The following is a 21,256-nucleotide window of genomic DNA, read 5'->3' on the forward strand; positions in this document are numbered from 1 at the left end:
TGTAGTATCACTTTGTGATGAAGCAGTTTTTGTTCAGAGTCAGTCACAGGCACTGACCTGGTAGGCAGTGGAGAGGTCAGCACGGTGCCCTCTTGCAATCTTCCTTCTCATTCAAAAGCCTTTGGTTTTTTTAGGAAGTATCTTTCTTGTTAAAATGTTTCAGTAATCAAGTGTAGCCTTCTTGAATATTGCCATTTACCCACCAAGCATTTGCAGAACACTTGTGAGCTTCCCAAAGCATCCCTGAATTGATGGTGCTCTGCCGTGATTTCCAGGAAAATCCACACAACTGTAAGAAGTCAGTCAGATACCTTAGACTTACAAGTTTAACGTTCACCAACAGTTTTGAAATATGAATACACACACGTAAGCTGCTTTGAAAATAAAGCCAAAACAGCATTTTCTTTTGACTTAATATTAGAGAGCTTTCTACTGAGCCTGTTCAGATCTTTTGTGTTGTCTGAGTTCAAATGGGATGAAGTGAGAAAAACAAGCTCCTGTCCTACATTTTTAGCATTACAGAATGGTGGGGGGTTTATACAACTGTCCCTAAAAGCAGGACTTGGCTCAGGTATTTTATTGCAAAATCTCTTCCTCCTCCTGCCGATTTTTCCCTATCACTGTACAACCCAGCTGAGCAGACTGTTTATCTTTCGAACTGGCTGTGCATAACCACTGTTTGCCTTCTTTCGATCTTATCTTCATATTGCTTTTGGTACAAAAAAACACTAGGATCCAGTAAAATGTTACTTAGGAATTGTTGTATCTTGTACAGATTGTTTCTGCTACAGGTGAATTTCATCTCCAGTCCTGCAGGCGAATGTAATCCCAAATCAATTACCTACTCCCTGCAACCAACTGCCCAGAATTCAAATCAGTATAAAGTCTTCTCGTAGGTTTAATCTTGCTGTAGTTGAGCTATTGTTTTTAGGTGCTGCGTAGTGATCAGTGGTGAATACTTGGGTATTGAACACCAATCACCCCTGCTTCAACAAGTAAAGGTAAATGCTATGAAGAAGCTTTATAATAGACTGTGAAATTGTTGTTTAATGGAAGCTTTTCCTTAAAACTTTAAATACCACACTAGATGTTCCTGAAAGGATTTAATCCTGTGTCCTTCGAATGACAATACCAGTGCTACAACCTAAAGAAGCTTATGGGCACTTCTCTGTGGGTAGTGGGCACTCGTAGAACAGCTGCAGAGAGTAACTGGATTGTGATTAGTTGCTTGAAACTCAAGTTATGCATTCAAAGACAGTACCAGATAGTGTATACTGCTTAATGCAAACAAGAGGTAATCTTTATTTCAGCACTTCCTAACAAAAGACCAGATTTGGAAATTCTGATTGTCTTTAATGGTGGGACTTGTGTTTGGAGTTCTCCATTTACATACTTTCTTCCAGAAGTCAGCACTAATTTTTCTGTATCTCTTGGTTTCCATACATTTCTGACTATTGGCATAAACTTGGAAATAAGAAGAAACAACAGTGTGTTTTCTAAGTGTTACAGAGTGGAACAGAGCTTGGGAAAGGAAGCATAAATAGCCACTTATTTGCTAAATGTAGCAGAAAATAAATTGAAGGATTCCAGTCCTGTAATCTTGTAATTACAAGCTTGGCAAGTTGTTGGAGATATTTTTTATTATTATTTTATCTTCCCATCATTTTAGCAATGCAAGAAGCAGAAGATTTTACTGATAAAAATGGCTTAATAATACAAATCTCATAGGGCACATTATTTTTAGACCAGTTTTCATTACTAAATCTATAAAAAAAGAAAGTCAAATATTTTGATACATCAGCCTTTAAATTAATACAGGAATATAAACATGTAACTTTGTATCAAGCCATTTATGAAGAATAGTAGGCTTAGGAATAACAGTGATGCTGGTCTTGAACCTCAGCTTCTGGCACTACCCTTTGGAATGCAGGTTCAGTTGAAATAAACCAGCAAAGATTCCTTTAATGCTTATGTCCATATACTTTCTTATTAGAAAGAGTCAAAATAAGAAGTGTATAAAATGAAATTACTTTTTAGATAAGATTAATTAGAATAAAACTGGACCCTTTATTCCTGATGTTATATGCCTGATCAGAGGGTAATGGCTTGCTAATTACTATATAAACATAAGAAAGACAAATCAGTTTCTCTTCCAGCTCTTACTCTTCAACAGGATAGGTCAAGGCCAGGAAGAGATAAAGGGGAATTAAGTATAAAAATGTAAAGCAATTTGGACAGGGAATAAGTCAGCTTCCAAGCTGGCATAGGCTTCAATCTCCTGACTCTTTCCTATTCCCTCTTTTCCTCCTGTTTCTTGTGTTCATGTAGGGTTTAGTTGCTGGATACAGTTATTTGAAAAAGCCCAATTCTCCCTGTTACTCTTGGAACATCCACATGGTATTCCTGCAGTGTCCAGGATTGTACATTGCTTATTGAAGGCTGTGTGGTCCTCTCTGCTGCCTGGATGCATGGGGAGACAGTCAAGTACATTATTTCTTCCTTAAATTGCTCTCTCAGCCATGGTAGATCTTCCAGGATTACTATCTACTCTTAGTTCTGCAGCACAGGCTCACCTATCAAAACCTCCTCATGAGCACTCAGGCTCTTTTGGCTTGCTCTGATCACATTGTACCTTGCTGATGGACAACCTAAGTTGAAGATGGGTTATTCATTAGAAATTCTGTTGCATCAATGATAAGGCATGACTTTTCCTGCTCAGTCCGATTTGAAAAGACAACATGATGATCCTTTATCTCTTTGGAAATTATAAGGAAGATAAGCTCTGCTGCACAATGGGAACAAGTAAAATGTGAGTGGATCTTCAGTTTCTAGAGCAAGATAGTGTACACCACTTTCAACCAGTCCTGCACTTTGTGGTCGCTGCACAAAGCAAAGCGACAGTGAGTCCCGGCGGTGGCATCAGGGGAACACATAAACAAACTAAATGTTCTTATTTCAGAGAGGCATTCCAGCCAAATGAAGCCTTTGTAGCAGGGTCAGATAAAGACACAAGAAGTATTCCCTTTAAGGATAGAAATCCAGTTTCTTTCACAGTTTTTAATCTGTTATTGAGTTCACTATATGAAGTACTTGAATTTCATGAGAAAGCCTGCATACTGTGTTATGTGAACCCATGGTCTCATTTTGTGGCCATTCTTGTGTTTTTGTCTCACTGTGAGTGCTGAAAGTTGCTGCGGTTTGTCTGGTGAAGATACAGGGTTTTTCCATCCCTAGCAAGGTGTTCAGGCTAAAACAAATTGTATGTTCAGTCAGCTCAGTGAAAGGCACTCCATGGTGGCAATTCTTCTCCTCAAACAGCCAATCTCGGGGCATGCGTTGTCAACAGGCTATAACAAAGCACTATGGGAACTGAAGATGCATGAGGTGTCATTTTTCTGAATCTCTAAGAGCAGTAAAGGCCTTGTTTGGTTCTCCAAGCCACATTGAAGAGAGGTTTATTGTTGAACAATCCAGGCTGGGCGGAGAAAATTGTGAGCAACATTTGACAAATCAGTTTTAAAAAAAAAAACAACGAACAAAACAAAAAAATCCCACAAAAACAGAAAAGGGGGAAAAAAATTTGTTCTCACAAAACTTTCAAACAGTTCCAAAGTAGAGGGATTTTTTGAATTTTGTTGTTTTGGCTGGAGTTAGGTTTTTTCCCCATCTTTGAAATGGGTAAGTAGCAGCGCTGCAACTGACAACTTGACCTTCCTCCCAGGTAGGTAAAATTGACTTTCATTTTATCATTAGGATGCTGCATTAAAAAAATAAGGTAATAGGTAAACTTGCAGAGTTTTGGTCTCTGTGTGTTCCCATCATAAAAACAGACAATTCACCTGTGCAAGTAGAAGCTGTGCTGTAAATTTACTCTGCTGTATCCCACAAAGGTTCTTAGTCAGGTCATCCAAACTATCTTTGCTCACAGTTCTGACTCGTATTATATGAAAAGTCAACACATTGACTGTGAATTCCTGTCTACTTGGTGACAAGATCAGATTCCTTGCTCTAGTGCTGAAGTGAGCATCAATTGCTGCTACTCACTACTATTTATAAAATGAGCTAACTCAGAAGATCAATGGGCAAATAGTCTTCACACCAAAAGCTGCTATTAAAACTACTGCCTTTAGTGGGAATATGAGCAAAGGCACAGGTGATTAATTTTGCAGGAATGCCTTTGTATTATTCTGTGTTTCCTCTCCACGTGGGGTATTCTGATCTTGTTGACCGAGTTAAATCCTAAACACATTTAGACAGCTGAAGAGTCACAATGAGCCAGTCAATTGATACAAAAGGTCAAGAGATGCCATTAGAGCTGGAACTGGTTAGGAATGTCTTGATGTGCTGGAGGTCTTGTAGGAAAATGTTTGATTTGTTGGGTTTTAATTATTTATTTTTTTTCCTTCAACTTGACCTTATGACCTTAGATGGAATTTATCACTGAAACACAAGAGCATAGAATGGTTTGGGTTGGAAGGGACCTTAAAGATCATCTAGTTCTAACCCCCTGCCATGGGAAAGAATCTGTTCCACTAGTTCAGGTTGCTCCAAGCTCTGTCCAACGTGGCCTTGAACACTGCCATGGATGAGGCAGCAACAGCTTCCTTGGGCAACCTGTTCCTGTGCCTCTCCACCCTCCCAGTAAAATATTTCTTCTTAACATTTTATCTAAATCCATATTCTTTCAGTTTAAAGTCGTTACCCTTTGTCCTGTCCCCACAAGTCCTAGTAAAAAATTCTTCTTCAACTTTCTTGTAAGCCCACATTAGGTACTTAGATCTCCCTAGAGCCTTCTCTTCTTCAGGTTAAACAACCCCAACTCTATCAGAAAGCAAATGATAACAAAAAAGAAAAAAATAACAACTTCAAGATTAGAGTATTTCTTTAAGAAAAGGAATTGCAAATCCACAATTCAGACCAAGAATATGAACTTGTTTTCTGCGGCCTAGAAAAGCGTTGCCCTTATAGCTGAGCTGTGAACATAAATTTTGTCTGTCTTTTCTCATTGAAATGCTCCATTTTCTCAGTCACAATAAATGAATGTAAGAAGGCTTTCCCTCAGGTGATAGTTTTAATATTCAGCCTATACATTATTTGTCTGCTGGCCTACTTTGTCTTGTCAAAAGCCATTTCTGATTGTCTCAATTTCATCCTGATGTGCACTTGGATGGTGGAAAGCACCTAACCATTCATAGCAAAAACCATCTATGGCTTGTTACCTGGAAGGGTTTCAAAGTCACAACCCTAGTGCTACATAATATTTCAAAAGAAAATATATCATCTGCAAGAAAGAATCATGGATTCAGTCAGTCAATGTATTGCTTTTATGGTTTGTAACTTATTATAGGAAACATTATTGTGACTCCAGGCATCTCAATAACATTCAGTGAATTCACCTGAAAGATGAGTAAGGAATATTAAGTGACAGAGAGAACAAAGCTTGGGGCTCAATTCAGCTCATCTTGCATTTGAGAAGTAGGTTGTAACTGTTAGTCTTACATCTGTGTTTGAAGGGATGGTGGAAATGGATGGACACATGCAAATGATCATTTAACTTTCTGCTAGCTTGACATATATGACATAAAATGTAATGCTGTTTAGAAATCTCCATTTTTGTCTGACTGCAGCAGTATAGAGCTTGCCACAAAACAAATTCTGTCTTTGAATCTGGCTGTGACGTTTAATGGTGTGGCTTTACAACTCTATTCTGAGGAACAACTGATTGAAAGAAGGCTTAAGTTAACTACAGTGGAGGAAAGAATGTCTTTGTCTTGGAGAATTTTGGTCTGAATGGTGAAGATAAATAAAACAAATCACTGATCCAGTTTTCCAGATGAAGAAAAATAAAATAATGAGATCAAGTTTCTTGCTGGAATTCTCACAGAAATCCTGCATCAGTGAATTGAGTCTGATTTGAAGCAGTGCAAGTTTCTTCACTGTAGGGTTTCTTTGTATCACATATTGAGAGCAGGTATTTAACAGAGACAACCAGCACCCTACTGCTCTAACAGCCACCTCTTTTGGCTCTTTCAGTGCTGGCTGGAGGCTCTTTACCTGCTTTTGTAACTTCCATTGCAGAGCTGTTTGGCTTATGTTGTATGGAAGTCTAGGCTTAACTTCTGAAATGCTTCTTTTCAATGGGAAAATTCTAACGGAAGTGTTTGGGACTATTTGAGGAGTAACAAGCTGCCCAAACATTTTTCAATCAGTAAGTCTGAGAAGTCTTTGAAATTTTTGGTTTCATTGGATAAGTTTTCACATTCTGGTTGTGGTTTGATTGTTAGAGGAGGATTTTCTCTGCTGTTTTGACTGCGTTCCCCCCCCCTTATTCAAATTCCTGCCTATCTCTCAAATAATTTACCACTCTCATTTCCCTCTTTCTGTGTTTATTACCTTTTCTCTTCTATACTGCAGATTAAATGAATCCTCATTGGAACCTATTTTCTGTTTCTTTGTGTCCGAATTAACAGATTGTCCCACAAAATATTACTTAAAACTTTATAGTTAGGGAAAAAAATCCCCACCTTTGTTACTTGTGTTTTCTGTGACATACATACAAATAATTTCTTGCTTGCTATATTTCCTAGTAGCTTTGAGTAGGAAGACTCTGAGAGGAGAATGTGTTGGTTGTTGAGATAAAATATTGAGATAAACAATAATTACCAATAATGTTGGTAGAATTGAGATCTCTGCTCTTTCTGTTTTCTCAACCATTTTCTGATTTTATTTTTTTCTTTCCTGAAACAAAGAGCAAATGTCTACATTTTGGCACAAAGAAATTCAATGAAACTATTGACCTGCTCCAAGCAAGCTTTTTCTCTGTTATTATTTTTTAATACTTACCTTTTAACATGCCTCCTTCTGTACTTTGACATTTTAGCTTTAACCTGCATGTAGTCATAAACATCACTTCAATGTTCAGATCAGAGTTTGCCCTAGTGCCCTTGAACAAGCTTACAGAGGTGAAGTACATCAGAGGAACACGGCAACAATGTCATTTAAGAACAGATGGTAAAAAAACGAATACAGTTATAAGTATTTTGTTTTCCATCTCAAATATTAAGTCCTAACCCAAAGTTCCCTGCATATGAACCCAAAAGAGATTTAAACTAGAAAGAAATTCAATTCCTACAAACACCTTTTCTTTATAATTAGGCCAGAAAATGTGTATGTAGTAAGCTGTAAATGTCCAGGGTCCATTTGGCTTTTCATTCCCTGATAGGGTTGTTCTGAACAACAAATAGTTACTTGAATTTTATCCTGATGCGTTAACTTACATCCTGATATCTCTTAGAGACCCAACACTGCCAAATTCACCACTAAGCCATGTCCCTAAGCACCACATCTATGCCTCAAGGGATGGTGACTCAACCACTTCCCTTGGCAGCCTGCTTCAATGCCTAATAACACTTTTGGTGAAGAAATTTTTCCTAGTATCCAATTTAAACCTTCTCTGGTGCAATTTGAGGCCATTTCCTCTTTTCCTATCAGACGTAACAGATACTAGCTTCCAAATAACTTAAAGGGGGTTTTGTACTTCCATGCATTCAAGTTCTATACCAAAACACAACAAAACTGGATAAAGTGTTTTGCTGGTGAAACTACTGGATCCTAGAAATCCTAACAGCAGTTTAGAAATTTCCAGCATGATTTGAAAATAGAAGATATTAGACTGAACATATCTAGATAAGGTTTATTAAGGTGAAATCAACTTTAGCTTTTGATCTGAACTGGGATATTTGACACTGAAATGCATTTTTTTTAAATAAATTTTTAGGTTACATATACACTTAGCTGAAGATGTACAAGCAGTTCCACCAACTGCTGTAAGATTTCTTGAATGCTGGCATTTAAGTGGATTTAACACTTAAGCACTTTACTTAGCTCTCTGTCATTTCATGTACCAGGAAACCTGAATCTTCACTATAACCCACTATTCTCCACTGTCTTGAGACTTTTAGTCAGGAAAAGGATCAAAGGAATGCTTTTAGAAGAGGAAGGTATGCCACACACTTCCAAATAATGTCCAGACACTGTGTTCAGACAAAGCATCAAAACCCACTTCTCAAAATCTTATATGATTTATCCCAGGCAATGGGATGTTTCACAGAAGGACAACCATCATGGTGCTTTGTGTATATACACTTAATGTAGGAGACTGGTGTATGAACTATTTTGAATTAAGGAAGTCAAGGTCTGCAGGAGATCCTTTACAACTCTGACACGTACTTCACAGCCCAAGTATAAAGACAGCAGGCAAGTTGGTACAACTGCTATGCAGCTGCAAGAGTCTTTGGTAATCAAAACGTGGATCAAAAAAATGCTGCTACCCAGACAAATTTCTGGAGGGTTCCCTCCTGCAAAGACCAGCTATGTACTGCCCAAGGAAAGGGAGAGAGAAAAGATGGACTGTTGGACTGATAAATGCTTTTGTCGTATTTAATTGAGATTACTCATTTAGCACCTTCCACTTCCCCTGCAGGGGTCAGTCACCAATGCACAAACAAAAAGGACCTAAAACGTGATCTGAACAAAAAATTCGAAATACCTTAGAATTACAGCAGTTAAGGAGCAGTCTGATTTATCATCTACATTCTCTTCACAGTGCTTGAAGGACTTTGCTCTAAATGACATTAAAATAAAAATAGCCAGAGAACTGACTTATTCAAGATGTATAATTAAGGCTCTATTCAGGATTTGTTTTGGTTTTTATTGTTTTTTTTTCCTCTTTTATTTTCCCTTGATTATTCAAAACAATTTGTTCCTTGAAGAAGGTTTTCTGCACTGAAACCAATTTCTGCTGCACCCTAATGCACACTGTTAAGAAAACATTTATTTTCTCCCAGAACAGGAAAAATTTGAAGATCTCAAGATTGACATTTTCTTTTGTTTATATTTTTAACGTATTACAATGTTATGCTAAAGGTGGATCCTGTCCTCTCTTCAGCTGTAGCCGTTGTTTTTCACACCTTGCTGTTACTACCTGATAATGTCCCTTGTATCCTGAGCAGAGGTTTTTTTTTAGTTCAGATCTCTATGAAAGTATCCAGGCCTTTCAGGTATTTTGTTTTGTTCTTTAGGGCAACAAACATAGATATCTAAAAGTATTCCTTTAGAGTATGATTGAGTGGTGGTCATGGTAAACATCTGTCACCATACGCTCTTTTCCCCAGCTTGATATGATCCAGACTCATCAGTCCTGAATAGTAGCTCTTATTCATATCTGAAGTACCTGTTCAGTCTGCCATTTTTCTTTAAGCCTAGATTGAGATATGCTTCTGCACTAACAGCACCATGTGGTGAGTATGTCCATCTCTCTGTATGCCCCATCTCCTCTCAGTGAGTCTTTTATGGTTAGCGTGAAACAGGGTATCCTCTTTATGCTGGAAGCCTGTAATACCTGTGTCTGCAGATCTTCCAGCGCATGCCTGTCGCCCGTGTGTGGCCCTGTTTTTTCTCCAAGCCAAAAGTAGGAGCTATCTAGTCAATACTACTATACTTTTATGGCAGATGTTGACATCTCTTCATATACAGCTCTCTGGGCAGATGTGTTTAAACGTTTTTATTTGTTACTACACTGGTATGCTTGGGCTAATATCTCCCAGATCTCTGGCTTTAAGTTTGATATGATAGCCCAGGCTCCACACATTGAAAGAGTTTTGGGTTATCCTCCAAGACATGCAAGTATACAGGGAGAGTGCAGATCTGTAGCGTCAGGCTTGAAATATTGCTTTGGCAGCCACGTTCCCTGTGCTGAGACCTTGGAGCATGGTGGCATTTCCACAACCCCTTCTCCAAATATTACAGCATTTCCTGAAACCTGCTTCTGTCCATGATCACCCATTATTCAACCCAAGTTGATAAGCAGTAATGCCATTCATCATTCATCATTCACTGCATGGTTCAGAACCTCTCCTGGGAAATGGTATCTGGAAATATGTCTCTCCTCAGCACAAATATAATCTTTCCTCAACAACTTTCCTATCCTGACTGTTGCTGTGATTTATTGCTTATTGTTTTGAGTCTGGAGTAGGTGGACTCTGCTACATGATTAGTAAATAAAAAATTCATAAATATGAAATAATCTTTACAAAGTAGCATGAAAGATATCTAACATTCCTGATATAAAGGTATGTACCACTTGTATGAAAACAGGCTAAGAAAGCTGGGGCAGTTCAGCCTGCAGAAGAGAAGCTGTGTGGAGACGTCAGAGTAGTCTTCCAGTATCAGAAGGGGGATTACAAGGATGCTATAGATGGGCTCTTCATGAGGGGCTGTAGTCATAGGACAAGGGCAAATGGTTTAAACTGAAACAGGGGAAGTTCAGGCTAGACATAAGGAAGAAGTTCTTTACTGTGAGGGTGGTGAGGCACTGGAATGGGTTGTTCAAAGAAGTGGTAAATCCCTGGGAGTGTTCAAGACCAGGCTAGACAGAGCCTTGGACAACACTGTCTAGGGTGAGGTGTCCCTGCCCATGGCAGGGGGCTTGGACCTAGATTATCTGAAGTTTTTTTTCCAACCCAAACCATTCTGATAAGCTTATTACCAGCCTCTCTTCCGAGTAAAATAATGGAAATTTTGCCCCATGGCCCACTGAGCTCATGTATGCTTTGTACATAGATCTTGATGTTCTGGACTCCTGCTACTTCAGGACCGAATCACATTGATCAATTCCATAATTTATTTCTTTCTGTGAATGAAATAGCACTGCCAAGGGAAATTATTTCCCTGGAGCTGATGCTTCAATAATACTTTTAAAGAGTATTCCCAAGCAATGGATAATTTATTCCCTTTGCTTTGCTAGTTTTCAATAAACCCTGCCAGTAAAATAGTGTGTTTCTTCCTTTTGATATTGAAAGTCTCTTCAAGAGTTCTGTTGTGTTATCAGCTTCACTATATTTCTTGGAGAGCTTATAGTGTACTACCTGAAACACAAAAGTCATCCTTATGTAAGAAGCTCTACATATCCTCTTAAAAATCTAGATGAAACAAATTAGCTAAAGGATATGTATGCACAGATCAGTTTTTGATAATGTGGTCAAGCATACAATGATAAAGCTCTCCTGATTTTTGTAGTAATATTTTTTCTGTGCAGGGCATCTTGTATTTTATATTTTCTAAGAAAGTTTTTGTTACCTTATTTAGGGAAAATGAATCATAAATTTTAATGCAGGTCCTGATGATTTCAGCCTCAAGAGTACAGGTACTTTTCAGTTCAAGTAGGAAGCTGATCTTGCCCATCTGCTCAACAATTCAACAATGCCTGTTTTTTTTTCAGAAGGGCTATTAGAAGGACTATAGCATTATGGCTTGGTGGCTGGTAGCATGGAGTGCTCTCAAGTGGACTTTTGTGGGCTTGCATGCAGAAGGATCTAATATATAATGAAAACAAATGCAAAGAACTCAACCCCAGAGCTGACAAAATCCCTCAGAATTATACATGCTATCTGAGTTAAGCACTTCAAAAATAACACTTGCATTATGTCTGTTAGTGATGACTGACCTGCCTTCAAGCTGGTAGTCAAAGAAAATGTCATCTCATTCTTAGAATCATAGAATGGTTTGGCTTAGAAAGGACCTTAAGATCATCCAGTTCCAACCTCCCCGCCATGGGCAGGGACACCTCCCACTAAGCCATGTCACTCAAGTCTCTGTCCAACCTGGCCTTGAACACTGCCAGGGACAGAGCATTTACCACTTCTTTGGGCAGCCTGCTCCAGTGCCTCACCACCTTAACAAAAAAGAACTTCCTCCTTATATCCAATCTAAACTTCCCCTGTTTAAGTTTGAACCCGTTACCCCTTGTCCTATCACTACAGTCCCTGATGAAGAGTCCCTCCCCAGCATCCCTGTAGGCCCCCTTCAGATACTGGAAGGCTGCTATGAGGTCTCCACGCAGCCTTCTCTTCTCCAGCCTGAACAGCCCCAGCTTTCTCAGCCTGTCTTCATACGGGAGGTGCTCCAGTCCCCTGATCATCCTCGTGGCCCTCCTCTGGACTTGTTCCAACAGTTCTATGTCCTTATGTTGAGAACTGCATACAGTGCTCCAAGTGGAGTCTCACAAGAGCAGAGTAGAGGGGCAGGATCACCTCCTTCGACCTGCTGGCCACGCTCCTTTTGATGCAGCCCAGGATACGGTTGGTTTCTAGGCTGCGAACACACACTGCTGGCTCATGTGAAATTTCTCATCAACCAACACCCCCAAGTCCTTTAGTGAGGTGCTTATGTCCTTCAATATACTTCTTCCTTTTAAATTTGAGTGTGTTTGCCAGTCACTTCACATCTCAGTAGACAAGATGTTGGGGTTTGCTAAGCAAGCTGGAATTCTGTATTGACTTGCAAAGCTGTAGATATAATGCTATGATCTAGAATTCAAGCTTTGGGGTATTTACCATTGTTCTTGAAGTCATAAGCTCCTTATCTCCAGGGGACAGAAAAAAAAACAATTTTTTCTTCTGAGTCATTACATTTAATAATTGAACATCTACATGCTAAGTAGAGTTTCTTCCCCTGGCAGCAAAAGCAATTCCTGCAGGCAATACATAAGGCTAAACAGGCAATGTGTCTCATTTGGTTTACTCTAGTGGTTCCCTGACTGTGAATTTTCTCAGATGTGACAAATGCTAGTGGATTATGAATGTGGTTAAAAGTGGGAAGTAGAAAATGTCAAGCAAAACCAGCAAGTCAGTTTGAAAAAATCTTACAAAATAAACCAATGTTGGGAAATGGCTTTTTTTTTAATAAAAAATATTAAAAAAAGTCAAATTAAAAAATTCCAAATATCAAGTCAGAAAGTGAAGTTTTGAGATGGTTAAGCTGGGGAACAGAGCATTTGTTTAAATTGGCTGTAGTTAGTTATATAAAGAGGGAAGGACTGTATCTTTTATTTTGGACTACTGTTATTCATGGGTCACATCTAAACGTAAAATTAGCCTATAACAGCCCATATAGCAACATGGCTAGTTTTTCCTGGTTTGGCTTTTTTTTTGGTTGTTTAGGTTTTTAACTGTTTTAGAAAGTGTCTTGTGAAAGTTGTTATAAAGGATTTTAAAAGCTGAAAGGAATTACACCCTTGCCTTGAACATGTGCTCAGAACTTTACATATAGTCCTACACTGTCACCTCTGTCTCAATATCTTCTGATAGTAGGAAATGTCCTATGATTTTCCAAGGCAGAGTCCTCAAAACCTAAATTTAAGTCAAGAACATGGATGTAAATTGAAATCTTTGAGTGCAAAGAGGGTTTAAAGATCTAACTATTAGCTAATAATTCTAAAAGTGAAGCAATTAAGCTGAAGCCAGAGTTCCAAGTCCACATAGTGTGTGAATATGCCTGTGTGCTCTTAGAGTATGGAAATGTCTCCAAAAGTAAAACTTCCTAAAAACCACCCAAAACAAAAAAAAAACCACAAAAAACAACAACAAAAAAAAAAACAACCAACCCCAAACAATGTAGCTACCCAAACAATGAAATTCTTCACCATATTCTTGTATAGCTGTTGTTTTAAAGCCTTTACAAACTTAGTTGTGTGCCCATCACAGGAACAAGCAGCAACGCACATCTGTGCGAGTCCTCTGCCCTTTATGCGGTTTTAACTGTGCTGTGTAGGGGTTATATTTCTGGTTTTGCTTATAAAAGCTACATTTTTAGGGTTTGCACTGCATCTTTCTTTCACCCTGAGTGCAAGATGAGCTCTGACCATGTCCACTCTGGTCTCTTCAGCTTTTCTGGAAATGTTCCTTCTTTTTCCTAATACTCAGATATGCCCAAGCACACAGCAGTGAAAAGGAGGAGTTATCCAAATCACTCATCTCTAGAACTGACTGACTGACAGCCATAGGATCTGATTTTGAGTGTCTTTCCAGTTTGAGTTAGATGCCCTATGATGCTGACAATGTTTAGGATTGCGTTCTGAGTCTTGCCCCAGACTCTCCATTTTGCCCTATGAGTCGTGTCATCACCCATGTACTTGTACCTCCATATGTAAGAGGTAGCAATGCTTTCTTTCTTCAGTCTCTGGTTTGATAACATTTCCTCAAAAAATCACAAGTCATTAGTCTGTTGCTAACCCCAATCCAAGGATTAGCTCAGGCCAGCAGTGGGTACAGACTGACATGTTGAACATGTGTGACTGGTTACACTGGGCTGTGGGAGAGCTGTCTTGGCAGCTATCAGCTTGGCAGATAGTGTCCAGTGTGACCAGGCACCATTTACAAGATCAGTGCAGTCTGCTGTCTCCTTCCCAAAGTAAAGGAAAATTAATTCTTCCCTTAGCAGCTCAGCTGAGCCCGCATCCCTCTGCGGCACTGTAAATCCTTGTAGCAAGCTCTCCCCTGTGCAGAAGAAACTGCTCCTGAGTGTTGCAGTGCCCAGGGCAAGTGGGCGACTGTCCCTCGGGTATATGCCTGTGTTTTCTCTGGGAGCGGGAGAGCTGGCAGAGGATGGAGCACAGCTACTGAACCCAGAGAGGCAGCTAATGTGAGAATAAGCCATCCCTGGGGAACTGGGATCCCTGGTACAGCCTGATGTTTTGCAGCATGTCAATGTGCAGGAGCAGGAGATGGAGAAGAGATGACAACACAGAACAGGAGGCAAGGCAGAGCTTTAACTGGGAGAGAAAAAGAAATATTTTCTGAAAGGAAGAGAGAGAAAATTAAACCAGCTTCCAGCGTGTATGTTATATCAACAGAACACCCAGGAGCATCCCCAGCCTGGACTCAATAAGAAATGTCCCCTTCACTTTAGACCCTGAGCAGTTAATGGTCAGAAGTAGCCCAGTCTCCACCTCGCTCTCGATCCATTCCTTTCTCTTGCCTGTGTCTTACAAACAACTCAACTCTGCAGCAGACAAATACAGATCATAGAATCATGGAATCGTTAGGGTTGGAAAGACCTTAAGATCATCCAGTTCCAACCCCTTTGCCGTGGGCAGGGACACCTCACACTAAACCATATCACCCAAGGCCTCGTCCAACCTGGTCTTGAACACTGACAGGGATGGAGCATTCAGTTTTTTCTGTGTCATGGGTTTGAGGCCAGTGTCTAGAAGTCAGCAGAAAAACTCTGCTTCGCTTCCATGGACATTGGATCAGCCTTTAAACAAGTGCCATCTAAAAAAAACAGCAGAGGAATTAAGAGACTCTTTGCTTATTAGACATGCTGGCACGTACTCTTCCCTCTGTCTGCCGTGCTTCAGACAGCTATGTGTCTAGGAACAATATTTCTCCACATTCTCATGGCAGATACCATATGGTTTCAGAAAAATCCTCTGGCCGTGACTCCACTGGGCTATGAGTTTAAGCTTGCTCTAATAGTATTGTTACAACCAATTTCACATTTACCAGTTTGTGTCTTATCCATGATTTGAGGCTTTGAGCAGCCTGGTCTAGTGGAAGGCGTCCCCTCCCATGGTACAGGGGTTGGAACTAGATGATCTTTGAGGTCCCTTCCAACTCAAACCATTCAACGAGTTTATAGTTTGTCTTTCCAAATTCAGCAGTGGGTTGATTTTAATTAGCTTGTGAATTTCAAAGTAGCTAGCCAAAAAGGTGCTTATCCAATGACTGAATGAATTCCCTGGCAAAAAAAAAAATGTAGAAAATATCATGATGTAAACTATGCCACTCTAGAAAAAGGCCCCAATTCCTTCAGATTCTCATCTTTTCGTCTTCTTTTCTTCTTTAGTATCTGGTCCAGTTAGGTTGAAGTTTGCATCATCGGAATCACTTTGTGCTTCGTAGGATAATATAATTATTTAAACATGCACATTCAGAAAATCAGGACAGCAAAATCTGAGTATTCATAAAATTTGGTCACAGGTTTTGCATCTGGGACTCGTTTTCAACCCTTTTCTATGAGCATGTTTTGTAACAGACAGACATAGGCAACTAACTGTGAAACTTAATATGATAATATCCTAGTTAAATCAAGGAGTGATTACGCTAATTCACCACTGAAGAAATGAAACCAGACAGTAGTCTGATTAAATAGGATTCTTACAGTGATTAAAAGCTTTTTTAATTCATTTTTGGCTCTGATGTAGGGAAAAAAGTAGTCAAAAAACAAAATCAAATCACCATACAAAGCCAAATATCTTCTTGGAAGAAATCTGTATTAAGTACAAGCTGACCCAAGGGAGGCCTTCTCTTCTTGTGACTCCACATGTGCCACCTAAAAATTACTATAAATTATCTGAGTTGTTCCAAACTGCCACTGAGTTGCATCTGTCTTTGCTAAGTGACTTTGTCTCTCAAGCCTCAGTTCCCCATTAAGCTTTATCGGAGTTTTTGAGTGCTGTGTGAGAGACTTTGGGCTCGGGCATATCTCTAGAAGGACCTAGAAACACAAACCCATGTGTTTTCCAGCACAAGTGTGGCAGCCCAGAAAACATCTCACTGCTTGCTTTTCTGTCACTGATCAACCAGAGTGCAGATCTATAAAATCACTTATCTTCAGATAAGCCCTTTTGGGCAGTAATAAAAGGAAGGAAGAAGGCAGTAACCAGGCTGCTTGCACCCCTGAGTAAGTCTTCAGCTTGCTAGAAATGCAACAGCAGCCTCACATGGCATGGAGTGTGGCATTTAGGGAGGAAGGAGCTTCATTAGGGTTTGAGGCTGGTTGTTTCTCTGGATAGCTGGGGTGCTACCAGAGGTGTAAAAATCTGCTGGTGGAAGGTTTGATGCTTGCAGTGAAGAAGAGGGGTTCCCAGCTGAGCTTTCTCCCACCAGGAGGCCAGAATGAGGAGATGCAGTGGTAGGGAGCAAAAGGATTTATGTGAGTTTGCGTAGGGATACAGTGGGGTAACAAAGGCACAGGCATGTGGGATGGAGGAGACACTTCAGTTTGATGCCCGCAGGCTGGGATATCCAGGGAAGTGTGGAACTTGTTCCCTCAGCATTGCTGTGTCCATTCTGACAGATGAGGGCTCTTCTAAAGGGAAAAGTCTTTAGCAGCTCAGTGGTGAAGTCAGTTGATAGCAGCAACATGAACCTGGATGATAGTAACTCTGTCCTGTCTGTAGGGACTCAAAAAAGAGAAAAACCTAATTTTTCTGAGATGCTCAGGGAAGAAAGCTGTCCAGGGGCCTGACCTGCCCTGGATTCAGCACCTTTTGCTGTCAATGGAAAGGGAATCTTTTTTCGTTGAGACCTGTTGATACCTCATGATAGGATCTATGTAACTTGTATCAGTTGAGAATCTCAGTCACTCTTCTCTGTGGAGATGTTGCAGGTGCTGGCTACAGCTGGTGTGAGGGTTCATTTTGTAGAGGAAAAGTAATGCCTATGTTTGTGAAGGGAACAAGAATGCCTTGCCAGCAAGCACACATGATGATCTAGTCCATGATACATGTCTGGGCCAGGCAGGGGCCAAGTTTCATTTTAATGGGTTATGCTTGCTTCAAGGATTTGCAAGAGTCAGACAAAGCAGGCATACTGGCTTTCTGATCCCATCACCAGCTTTCATGTAGTTCTTGCAATGCCTTCTCTCTGACACAAGGGTTTCATAAAGTAAATAGTACTGTCAGGGAAAATTACTTAGGTCTGAACCCACAAAAATCAGAAGAGAGATTGAAATTTGGTGGATCTCAGAGTAGTTCTTAATTCATGCACTCGAGACACATGCTGCTTACACCACAGGATGTAATACTCTGACCATCTCTCTCTGCCTCAGCTATAAGGCTTTTTGCCTTTTCTTTTTTGTCTCTTTTTTTTTCCCCATCCATTTTTATCAACAGGGTTTTCTAGACTAATTCATTTGGGCTGCTGTCTCTCAAAGAGAGGTAAACAGAGGGAAGAAATTGCCCTCAGGCCAGCTAGCAGAGAATTTTTCTCCATAAGTCAGAAGGTTTTTAGAAGGCCTTTCCTACTGAGTTGATAGGCTTCTAAATGGAATCCAGTGGCCATTTATGAATAGACTTGTCTAGTGATTACACAGAGAGAAGGGACTGTCATATAGAAAGCTTCATTCGCTTCTTTGTCAGTTTACTGGCTGGAATTTGCTCCATGGAATAACTTTAACCTTAGCTGCATCATTCACAAATAGCAGAAAAGCAAGGCAAAAATAAATACTCCCTTTTCAGTAATGGATGCTAGCAGGGATTGTTAATACATGCAGAGACTTTTCTATTCAAAACTATGCATTCTTATGATCAGTGATTAAAATCTTTAATTTCTCTTTTCAGTCAGTAAATCAAGTTTTCTAAGATTCTTCATAGTACACTGAATGTACTATTGTAGCATTTATTTCCTGTGTCTGGTGCTTCACATCTTGGAGGTCAGACAATGAATCATAGCAAACTCTTAAGTAGAGGCATTTGATGTTGCTTTGGGGTTTTGGTTTGTTCTGTAACTTGGGTTTTTTTGGCTTTTTTTTATTATTATCATTCAATAGAAATCAAAGTGCTTGTCAAAAGAACACAACGTATTTCCTAGTCAGAGAATGGACAGCTGAAGCAAAAATGGATGGTACAGTCTGTCCAGAAGGATGTGACACAGAATGACAAGACATAAAGTCCAGTGGGCTGCTGGCCTGTGTAGCAAAACAATTGTACCTACTTGCAAGACTCCTTTTGATTCTGTTTTACTGGTTACCCCATTATAGCCAGTGGCATTGTAGCTTATACCACCTTGTTTACTTAGCTTCCAATAAAGGCACAGTGACAGATGGCACTTGTCTAAATCTATCCTTTTGCAACAGACAAGAGAAATGAGAGGACTGGGTCAAAGGGTTGTTTTTAAGCAGCTTTACCTATAAAGAATCTGTGAACATTGCGACAGAAATAAAGCACCAGTTTATGGATGCTAGTAAAATCCATAACAGTATCCTTGCAGCTTGTAATCCCTTTTACATAGGGAGAGGTGTGGTGGATGGGAAAAACCCCAACAACTAACAAACCTCCTCTTATTCAGTCCTACATCCGGACCACAGATAATAGCATAGATCATAGGTTAAAAGAAACAGCAGAACATTTAGTCTATAAGTCTAAAAATACAAGCTCCATCAATTTTTGTCCTGTTTCTCCTTTACTGAGACCAGCAGACTCAATTTGGCAAAGGGTTGTCTTAAAACATGTGTGGCCCTTGGGGGAGGATTTTCAGAAGCAAACAATCTAGCCTTAGTAGGTTTTCTTTACAGTGTACTATTCTGATTTTAAAAATGTTTCAAATTTCATACTAAACTTCTATTTCAAAGTCAAGTATTTTTGACTACTACTTCTGCATTTGAGCTTCCATATTCAAAAAAATACTGTTTTAGCTGTTGAGCCAACCTAACTTTTCAGGTTTTATTCACGTAGCCCTAAAGAAATCTGAACTCTTTTTGGCAGACAACCTTTCAGTTGTCTTCCATTCAACCTCACTAGAAGAAGTACTGAGATTTTTCTCTTCCAGAGGTGCTTTTTATGGCTGTTTATGTCCTGAATCAAAAATGTTAGCCAGTCTCAATGATATGATTATTATTAAATGAAGTGCTTATCTTCCTGTCAGCACTTCTACAAAAATTATCACAGCTTATACTTTGGTTTTACTTTAAATAGTCTTTTAAACTTTATGCCTATAAAGATAAATTTTGAATATCTACCCATCTGAACATGTCGTGTCTTCATTTCCTTTGTTGATTGTTTATCAGAAAAAATCAGTAAGTTTTGCCTTTGGCTTTCGGGAGACTTGATGTTTGCTCTGTACTTCAAGATCAGAAATAGCAAACTGAAAACAAAAGAAGATGTAAATGATCCTAGTTAGAAACATCAGGAGAACCATGTAAGAACAGAGCCTGTATCTCAGTCATGGCTTTATATAAATTTCAGGTCAGCAACAACTGGAAGGCTTTGCTGCATGATAGCTGTTTGGATGCTAGGTGCCAAAATATGGCACTAGTCTCATTCCAGTCTCTGTTTTCACCCCTGATTGACACAGATTATAAAGTTAGTATTCAAGGGGCAGCTTAGGGAGTCTTTTTGTTACTGTCTTGGCTGTATTTGTTCTATTTGAGACAAATGTTTTATACAAAGGCTGTAAAGCTAATATCACACTACTTCAGGAGGGCATCTTAAATATGACCTATGAAACAAAAGAGAAAATACCTGTGCAGCTTAGAGGAGAAGATAAACAATATGTTTAGCCAATTATGTGATCTGATGAGGATGTGCAAGAATCTGGTACATTGTACATTCAACCTGTGTTTTTCCTGGGAATTTATCAGTATTTATGCCATTTGGTGATATCCAAAACAACATCAATCAGTAGGAATAACCTTGAAAGCCCAATCTACTGATTTTGACAAATTTTGAATCTCTGTTGTACCTGACATTGGCTTCAGATCAGATACTCAAGCTGTTTTCATCAATCCTCTATTTCCAAGGTTGTGATTGAAATGTGATCATTTCAATTGATTGATATTTCATGAAAGGAAACAGGAGACTAGTACCTCTGTCCTCTATTTCCTGGGCTGAATCCCTAGCTCTGGATGGTCAGCCTGCCAAGAACTGGAGGGCTCTGTAAGCCATTATTTTTCTGACTGTTCAGCACAGCTAATCTGTAGAGTGTTCTTTCACATTACCTTATTTCACCTTAATTCTCAAAAAAGGACTTCTCTGTCCCACATGTAATGTACCCTCATTCTGTGTTCCTTCAGTCTAATACTACTATCCTTAATAGGTTTCTGAAAAAGCAAGTTCCTGGGGACATGTTAAAGTGATTAAGTAGTACCAAACCTAAACCAGTGCTTTAGAAAGACAAGCTTACATTATTTGTCATCTCAACAATCCTAGCCGTGTTTCGATAAGATAGTAAATAATAAAAAAGTAATGTGAGGAGTTATGCATAAGTCAGGGAATGCAAAAACCATCAATTTATCTCAAGCCAGGCACAATTTATTTTTAAATATATATGTGTGTGTGTGTATATATTGTGTGTGTATATATACATATATTTGGCAAAATTCTCTAAGTTAACCACTCTTTCTAAAAAGGCAGACCAGATCTTGTTTATCCATGGCATAAATGGAGTATATCAGCATACTTACAAGAGCCTTGACAAAGTGCAGAGGGCAGCTGGAGTTGAGAAGTGAGGAGCTAAGTTCCATCAGCTTACAACTGTCAAATCCATGATAAAAGTACTTAGTGCTGGGAGTTGTACAGCTTAGCAGAATGCTGTAAGCTGTCACTGTTTGGACAGCAAGAAGTGAATGGCAATTTTTCTTAGGCTTGACAGTGTTGATAAAACATATCAGGAGCAAGGTTTCTGTGAGTACGTATATC

At 39.4% G+C, this 21,256-nt stretch overlaps 1 long non-coding RNA gene across 3 annotated transcripts in view; it reads left to right on the forward strand.

Moving 5' to 3' along the window:
• The window catches only part of LOC133272088 (uncharacterized), a 239,236-nt gene that overhangs the window by 180,037 nt on the left and 37,943 nt on the right, over positions 1–21,256 (forward strand). Inside the window, exon 1 of one of the 3 annotated variants that reach the window (XR_009744344.1) lies at positions 967–1,001. The exons of the other annotated variants lie outside the window; for them this stretch is intronic. This is a non-coding gene — a long non-coding RNA (uncharacterized LOC133272088). Of the gene's footprint in view, positions 1–966; positions 1,002–21,256 lie in introns of those variants that run through there. 3 annotated transcript variants of the gene reach the window in all.

Source organism: Pezoporus flaviventris, unplaced genomic scaffold, assembly GCF_033815535.1.
Source record: "Pezoporus flaviventris isolate CSIRO_AGI_PZ_B2104156 unplaced genomic scaffold, CSIRO_AGI_Pfla_v1 ptg000029l, whole genome shotgun sequence".
In the NCBI taxonomy this organism is placed as follows: Eukaryota; Metazoa; Chordata; class Aves; order Psittaciformes; family Psittacidae; genus Pezoporus; species Pezoporus flaviventris.